This window comes from Nanorana parkeri, unplaced genomic scaffold (genome assembly GCF_000935625.1).
Source record: "Nanorana parkeri isolate BGI_ZX_2015 unplaced genomic scaffold, ASM93562v1 scaffold73, whole genome shotgun sequence".
Taxonomy (NCBI): domain Eukaryota; kingdom Metazoa; phylum Chordata; class Amphibia; order Anura; family Dicroglossidae; genus Nanorana; species Nanorana parkeri.
This window is the reverse complement of record NW_017306341.1, coordinates 1,922,536-1,931,872: the sequence shown is the minus strand read 5'-3', so window position 1 is coordinate 1,931,872 and position 9,337 is coordinate 1,922,536.

Here is a 9,337-nt window from a genome sequence, read left to right as displayed (position 1 = left end):
AACTTAACTTAATTAAAGGAGAACTATGGGGTCAGTGTTTTTCCCCATAGTTCTCCTTAGATTAACGGGAAGACACAAACTAGCGTCCTCCCGTTACCCTAAGCTCAGTATACCGCGAGCTACAGCTCGCGGTATACTGAGACGCCGCAGCCGGAGCGGATCCCGACTTAGACGTCGGGATCCGCCCAGCTGCGTGAGTGACAGCTGGCTCTGCCTATCTAGAGGCAGAGCCAGCTGTACCCGCCCCCTCCCCCATCCGTTCCACCAGTCAGCGCTGGCAGATCGGAGCGGGGAGAGGGCAATCCAGCCCCTGTCACGGCAGAGAGCCGTGACAAGATCGAGAGGTGAGCGAACCCGGTATGTGTTCGCTCACCTCCCGATCTACTGATCCGACCTGTGACAGTCTCATTGTCACAGGTCGGCTAGAACTATGAGGTGAGTGGAAATCACTCATCTCATAGTTCTCCTTTAAGATATTTTCTTTCCAGGCCAAATGTGTTATTAAGTAAGAACCACATTGTGGCCATTAGATGGAGCTGAGGAGCATAAGAAATAAATACTTATTCCCTATGCTCATCAGCTCCATCTAGTGGAATGAATGGAAATGCAAATTGTTTTATAAATACGCCCATAGAAGTGTTGTTTTGTCAGCCTACAACAGGATTTAAGAGGTGAGTGCATTTCTGGCCGATTCACAAGTATTTTTCTTTACTTGCAGGGTCTTTAAATTGATAAACATGGGGAAATGTGCATGTATTGTAGAGATGTACTGTATATGTTGGGTTTTTTTTGTTTGTTTTTTTTATTTTGCCCTGACATACACTTTAATATCACCCTTGTGCAGATATGTGTGTTTATGTTACCGCACTTGTTAACCTCAATGTATAAGAACAACAGGCTGTGAACAATCTAATTCAAAAACACTTTAAATATAAAGAGCTAGTCCAAGGAAAGTGAGTGGTATATTTTTTGAGTTATCATATTAGTTAGCTTTTGTAAAAAGTAAGAGATTGTGCAATTGTTCTAACTGCGGACGCTGTCCACTATAGTCAGAGATTGTCTCATCTCTTGTTCTGCTAGCTGTTGAATAAGCAAACCTGTACTTCTGCAACACAGACATTTATTGTTATTACCGTTGAAATCTTTGGGTAAGAATCCATGTTTATGACCCCAACAATGTTATAAGGACAGATTTTCACCTACAATCAGGGCGGTGCTAGACCATTTCGCTCCCCCCCCCCGTGGGTGGCCCCATTCTCCTGCCAGATAGCTTCTGCAGGCAACAGTTGGATGTAATTTATTTGAAATAGCAGACTGGCTATTGAAAACCCACCCACTGGGCACAGGAGTGGACCTGAGACCTGAGAAAGAAAGTTGCCTCTCAGCTCAGGTCCTAGAGGATACATTGGAACTAGTTCAAAGGTAACTCCTGAAGACAACATACAGGCACCTGCTAAAGCAGGTTGGTACCTTTTCTTCATTATATTCAATGGTGGTTTATTATTTCACTGTGGGTATATAAGGTCTGGCACATTGTATTTGTGTCAGATTATGCCTGATGAAGGAGCCCTGCGTGTTCTCATAAAACTTTGCTGTGTGTTTCAACATGTTGAGACATCAATAAAGGCGTTTTGGACTAACATCCTCGGTGTGCTGGTGACATACTCTAATGTCTTTAGTGAAGAACATTGTATCCATATACCTTGCCGCACTCCAGAAATGAGCCTGATGAAGGGGACCCTGTGCAGCCTGAAAGTGCTTGTCTTTTGAATGATAACTATCAATAACATGGATTTGCACTAACATGGAATCTTGGTGCTGGTGACATCTGTATTGGAGTTCAGTGAAGAACAGTCTCACAACATTGGCTAAACTGACACATTTATATTACTTTAAGATTCTAGTACTGGCAGTTCCTTGTTTCTTTGAATAACAGGTATGAAGTTAAAATCTAGTGGCTGACACAGGATGGTATGAAGGCACCCATCTTTATAAGAGGACCAGATTTAAACAACTCTTGTAAGGAGCTGGCATGCATTAGGTTGTGTAGGCTTTATTAGGGGTGATAATAAGTACCGTTTATTGGGGTAACAATATGTCAAGCTTCATTACTGAAAATGGCTGTAACAGCTCAAAATTGAAATGATTAAACACTAATTCAATACTTGTATTTGTAAAAATTTGACATGTCCACACAATACTTTACTTGCTGCTAGTAACTACACAACAGGAAATATAATTCACACAACTTGCATGTAACTAATTTTACAATCAACCAAACCAAAAATGTGATTCTTACTTGGAAACAAGGTCACAGAGGTAAAACAGAACAGGGCACCAGACATCAACTGACATCAAAGGTTATAATTCATACACCTTGTAACTCAAATGACCACAGGTGTAAATGCCCATTCAATGGCTGGCACTCTCAGGTTTGCAGAATAGGTTTCGCATTAGCTGTTGTTCTTGTTCTCTCCGTTTATGGCCCTGACTGACTGATCTCCTAGTTCCTGACTCCAGCTTTGTTTCCATCCATTCTGCTCTGTGTTCCATGGCCTGGTTCGGCTGACTACTCGCTTTAACATCTGACCTCTGGATTGGCATCGACAACGTCCTGGACATCCTCCATTGTTTTTTGCCATTTTTTTTATTGTTATTTTCAAAAAACTCCTTTTATTTTTAACCTGCACTTTAGTTTCTGTCTGGTTTCTTGGTTCCCTAACTGTACTCAAGGGCCATGAATCCTGACATCCTTCAACTCATTATCCCACCTTACGATATAGGCTGCTGCAGTCCTGTGATCAAACTTTTTTTTTCTAAAATGCCACCCACCCACTTGGACTGAGAAGGCAAATTACAGACTTACAGGAAGGTCTCTAATCTATAAGAGACCATTCCCAGTGTGCTAAAAACAGTATTTGTAACAATTATTGACATGTGCAGTGTTTCCACCTAAAACTGAAGCTTAAATAATCATGGGTTTTATACTGTGTCAGTGATCTATCTGTTTTTAATAGGATGAGGTAGGGTAAGAAGATCGATACAAAAAATTGAGGAGCACACTAGCTAGTCGGCACGAAAAGCCTATTTAAATTGTTTCAATGTTTTAGGTTAAAAACAGGGGATTTTGTTTGCACCTCTGCAAAATTTGGTCCCTAACACTAAATTATCTGAGTTCTCTGAGTCATAGATAGAGCAATGGATAAACAGTGAACAAGTATGCCTTTGAGGTAGCCACTTTCTCCTTAGAAGTACAAACAACACACCAGAAGAAAAGCAAAGATGATTATATTTATTGTTGTCTAGAACCACAGTATTGGGTTCCTGTATGTATGCAGAACTGTGGTTAAAGACAATGGTAGCTTGGCTAAAGCGGGCTCTTCAGCCAAGCTACCGTTGTCCTCAACCAGAGTTCTGCACTTGTGCTGCAGGGTCCTGCACTGCAGCATAAATCTTTATAGAAATTTTTGTCCGATGCTAAAAAGGGAAGTTAATTGTAGGTAAGCAGTGAAAATGTTCACTCTACAAGGCGTTTCCAATGTAGTAGGGCTCAGGCCTTTCCCACAAACCACACAAACTCTATCTAGATATGCCAAAATGTGGAAGATTCCGTTCTCCTCTTTCTTAAGCTCAACCGTCTCAGAGGTCTTTCTCAATAGTGAGTATCCAAATCAAAGTAGTTGGAATGGGTGATACTCCTTGCTATGAAAAACATAGTACAAACTTCTGTCCTGGAGAGCTTCCTGTTGCTCTTTTGTTGGTAATGTTAAATTAAAGTATGATTTAAATGTCAACGTATACAATGCTTGGTGATAAATACAGGTAAGTCATTGACCGTCAGTTAGTAATAAATTATAGGAATTTCCTAAGAAGTGTAACTTAGTAGTACTGTGCAGATGTTTTCAGCCATACTAGAGATAGAATTTATGCTTCAGCTGAAATGCACAAGAGATGAGAGCTTTCCGCTAGAGAAGTAAAGCTTGCCTTATGTCTGTACAGAGGATAAACTATTGAACTGTACGGAAAGAAGACAATGTCCTGCAGGGATTAAATGTGTCTCTTTGAATTAAACATATCCAGATTTGCTTTGCTTGTAGCTATAGAAGCGCAGTTTTTCTTCCTCTTTAAAGGGGAATGCCAGAAAAAAAAAAGACTCAGTAATTTTGAAGCCACTTGTTGCCTGTAAAGTCTAGTAAAGTTACAGTTAATTACTGTGCAAGCCCTCCTTTCTTCCCTTACGTTTGAAAAAGTTTTTAGTCTAAAGTGTGTGTCCACATTTCCTTGGCCTTTTAAAATCTATATGGTTCCTGTCCTGCCTTTCACAAATGCTTGACCTCTGTCTGGCTGCCTAAACACATACTGGTGCGTGAAACATGGAACAGCAAAGTCTCAGAAGTCTGACCTATGAACTTTTAAGGAATCAATGGCTTACCTCCTGCTTATGATCATCTGCCCACTAACTAGATACATCACATTGACCGGGTGCTTTAATCTTCACACAAACTACAACAGTGGTAGCACACCTCTAGATCACCAAGAACCAAATATACATTTTTGGGACTATGCTTAAAACATGTTTCCTTGCTGTTCTTTGTGGGTTCTGTTGGGTTGCTACTTTTGTAGTTGTGGCCCACAACCAGGGGCGGACTGGGCCGGGGGGCAGGGTGGCAATTGCCCCCCGGGTTTTGCCACTGCCAGACCCGCCCGCCTCCACATGCATCACCTCCTCCCCGCCTCACGCTTGCCGCTGCCAGACCCGCCCGCCCGCATCCACGCTCCACACACCGCACCTCCTCCCTGCCTCACATCACCCGACCATTCACACTACCGTTGGATGGCAAAAGTGGCAGACGGGCAAGGAGAAGGCGGGGGGAAGAGGCAGAGCGGGAGGGAGGCCAAGTTGCTGCACCATGGGCCTCTAGGTTGTACTTGCCCCCTGGGCTAAAAGTTGCCAGTCAGCCCCTGCCCACAACAGCTTGTCTTCTAGATAGCACCCGTCTTCCTGCTACCATCAGTTACCGCTACCTGTACCACAACTCTGCCAGAGCTCCATCTTTTCCAACCAATGCCTGTTACTTCTACCTATCACCTTATACCATCACTTCAGAGATGAATACTTGGATCGGAACGAGAGAAATTGAGAAAATGAGCTTGTCAGGGTAAATGCAATATTTTCATGTTTGATGCAATGAACTTTAAGAGATTTTGTTCAGTTTTGTTAGATGTATTCATTACAATTGCAAAACATAGCACTAGATGGTACATTTAAACCTTTTCTAGTAAAACATTATCAAAGTTGCACTTACAAACAATGACTTGGATCAGGGCATAAAACCAGACGAGACCCTCTCCTGCAGAAAACTAGGTGACCGCATTCATTGCTACTTCAGCTCTTGCCTGGCAGCCAGCATTAGGAGAGGAAGGGAGCTAAGATGATAATTACTGGAAGGGACATCGACTGAACATTGGAGAGAGGCACCACAATAGTCAAAAGGCACTGATTCTGTATCCTGGTAAATGGACAACCTCCACTAACAAAATTCAGGCCATGCCCCTTCATCAGAGTATTTATTACAGCTCCATATTGCATTTTGTTCGATAATCTGTACAGAAATAACTCTATTATTGCTGTACATAAAGAAGAACAATCATTTATTCCATGCTATCCACAATTAGCGGTGTAGCTTACAGAAACATTGCCCCATTCTTTCTTCATATGATCATATATCAGGTTGCAAAGCATATAAATTAGATTCCGTTGATCGTTTTCCATTAACCATTAATTATTGTTTTACCCTTAAAATATGGTGCCAATTATGAGCATAATTTGCAATTAAAAAAAGATGAAAGAAAAAATACATTGATATTAGCTTTACAAGCTACTATTACCACAGGCAAGGCTTTTTTGATTAAAGCCTTCTCTTTAAAATCCTCTGGCCTTGTCTGTTTGATTATTTATCTGAAAATGACATAGCTAAAGTAATCGGACATCAATTTATGCACCATTTGATTTCAAATCTTCCTTTATCTTTCAATGGTGATTCACATAGTATATTAATACAGTCGTGTCAGATAACATATGATTGTGTGTGTGTGGACTGGCTGAGGAATGACTGACTGGTTTCATGTAGTATTATGTTTAATATTTCTAGTGGCATTGGTCAGTGGTAGCTAAAGTGACATTAGCCACTTTCTGTCCTGAGCAATTTCTTACTATTTGCACACACATGGTAAAATCTGAATTTTTGGCTAGAAAACAGCTTAAACCCCTAAACTATTTAATATTTTCTGAAAGAAAAAGCCCTGTAGAATTAAAAAAATGCTAGTTGCCATGTTTTATGCCGCACGGTATTTGCGCAAATGTTTATCAAACCAGTATGTTACGGATAAAATACACTACAATTACATTTAGTGCACAGAAACAAAATACAATACCCAATTTTTTGGTAAAATATAAAAGATGGGGTCACGTCGGGTAAATAGATACTAAACATGTGAAGCCGCAAAAAACTTCAATACCCCAAATTTTCCATAGGCGGCACTTTAAAAGCTTTTACTGCTCATCAGTTCAGTGTTAACAGTGATTTATGGCCGTAGAATAATATTGCTCTTACACCGACATTTGCGGCGATATGCAACATGTGTGGCGCAATTTTTGCTTTCGTGCGTAGGCACCCCATTGCATGTTTGCGCTTGTATGTGCGTGTACATGGGGGCGGGGGACTATAAAAAATGCCAGTGATCGCAGGAGAGTTAGCGGCTAGAAGCTTCCTGATCTCCCTCCGATCGATACGGGGAGAACTGCTGTGCCAGTTCCGGGCCCCACAGGGGGGACAGCGGAGGCCGTTTTTTTGAACAGCCGCCAGATCACTTGTATCGGAACAGCCATTGCTGGCTGTTTACAACAGTACCAAAAACACGGCTGCAGCCCCAGTCGTGTTCTTGGTATAACCGCTTCAAGGGTCGGACGTTTAAGTCAAAATGTTTTTAAGCTGTTCCAAATGCAGAATAAATCACTTACAATGGATGCTGCTCCATCATGTTTAAAAGCTTTAGTTTCCTGCAGAATCAGCAGGTACCCTGCACACTGGTTCTAATATCCTGTTTAAGGGGTGTTTCTTTTCCTTGCAGGGTCCTATGGAGCCAACCTTGTGTGTGCTAGTAAGCTGTGTGTGTCACCACAAACACACAGGTACAGCAAAGCAAGCCACTGGCTTGCTCCCTGTTCCTCTTTTCACACTTCTCCAAGCTTGTAGATGGACAGCTGCTGCAGACTGTTCTGTCCCTTGTGATCTTGTACTGGAGAGGAAGTTCAACCTAAGAGAGCTGGAGCTGTTCGGAAAGATGATGACCGTAAGTGTTTGGCCAGAAATATGAAGAAATACTTTGCTGGTCAATGTATGTTTGTTTCTTCTGGATTCATTATTGAAAAAATGATTGAGAGTTTAATACTACTTTATTGAAAGACCAACTAAAACATTCCATTCCTAGCTTTTTTTTTCTGCATCCAGGCAACCATCATTATTATTTTATATTGGTGATACATATTGATAAAGGAGGATTGCAATTCGACATCAATAAAACATGTTTATTCTGATATTAGGATACATAGGATACAAGTACACAGTCCCCTGTTCACAATCAGGTTTTAATGCTATCCAAAGCTGAAATACTGCCTTAAAGTATATACAGTATGAAGCCAAAACGTATTCTTAGGTTTTCTATAGAGTCAGAAAATGTCTGTTTGTCTATATTTTTGTATGGGACAAAAAGTTATGAGAAATCAAACATTTTACAGCTGTCATTGAAACAGGAGGTGAGGGGAAATCTTCCATTGGAAATCATTGTTTTGGTGACAACTGTCTTAACCTCCCTGGCGGTAATCCCGAGCCACGCTCGGGATTACACTGTAGAGTATTCATTATCATCCTTTAGGTAACTTCAACAAAACCCACTAATTGCCTGATCTTTACAAGTAATGTGCCAATTGTAATGTGTAATGATTAATCTTGAGGCTTCGCCACCTGCTGGTACTTACTCAGCACTGAAATTTAGGTCACGCTGCAGTGCACACCTACCCTAATCAAGAGTGCTTAAATGGACTACCTAACATTCCGCCTGTGCCTGATCTAAGGTTCTGTTTGTCTGATACTTGACTTGATACACTACTATTTGAATTGCTTTCTGTGAATACCTTGGACTTTATTCAGATTTTAGCAAATTGATCAAATGTGCTTGGTACAGCATACTTTTGTGAAAGTATAAATAGATACTAAAGAGTAAAAAATTGATTTTTCAAAATGCTGCTTCCCAATAGACCAAAACTATATTTTATTTTGCCCATGTACATCATTATCTTTCTTTCCAGCCAACACAGACAATACAGAAACACAATTTTACACAGAGGAGTCTGATGGTCAGCTGAGGCCATTGCACATAACATATGTTGTTACTATGCAACCATAAAATCTAAATTGTAGGGTATTTAGTTGAATACAATGAGAAAAGCATTTTCATCTGTTCAGAACTATCAGTTCTTTTGCAAAGGATATCATATATGATTATTCCAAAGTGCATTCACTCTAATTCTTCCTGCTGAGCTGAAATAAGGATGTTTACCAAATAAAAAGATGAACATTCATTAATATTTTAGGAAATATATGCAAATGGTTAACTTACAGGGCTGTAACTATGAGTGATAGGGCCCGATAGCAAAATCATTAAGCAGCCCTAGTCTCTGTAATTGTCATTTTACATGAAAGGCAATATACAGTATAGAGGAACATAGAGTAAAGAAAAACTGTATATATATACAGTATATATACATAGCACTAAATTATGTATATTCATTTTCAGTGTCTATACTGAGTTGTAGGGGATGCTGATGTGTTCACTGAGTGTTTTCCCACATAGTTATGTTGTAGGATACAATTCCTAGTGACAATAAACTGCAGAAAAATAAAAAAAGTCTAAATTACAATTGTGAGGCTGCAGAATGTATTTCAGCCAGCAAATCCAGATATCTGAATTGTCTGTTTTGGTAATGGGGCATCTGGATGTTTACAATTCTTTCTTTGTATTATACTAAATAATTAAGATCTAACAAAAAATGTTTATTAACAGTGTCCATTAATTAGGAAATAGGTATGCACCAATACTGTTTTTTTGGTATTGAGTATGAGTACCGATATTTTTTTTTTAGTACTCACCAATACCAAGTACAGATACCAGTGCCATGTGCCCCGATTATCAGGAAGCTGGGCGGTGGGCCGCTGCCCGGCTTCCTGATTGGTGAGGAAGCCAGTCTGCCTAGCAACAAGTGAAGCCGGCTTCCTAG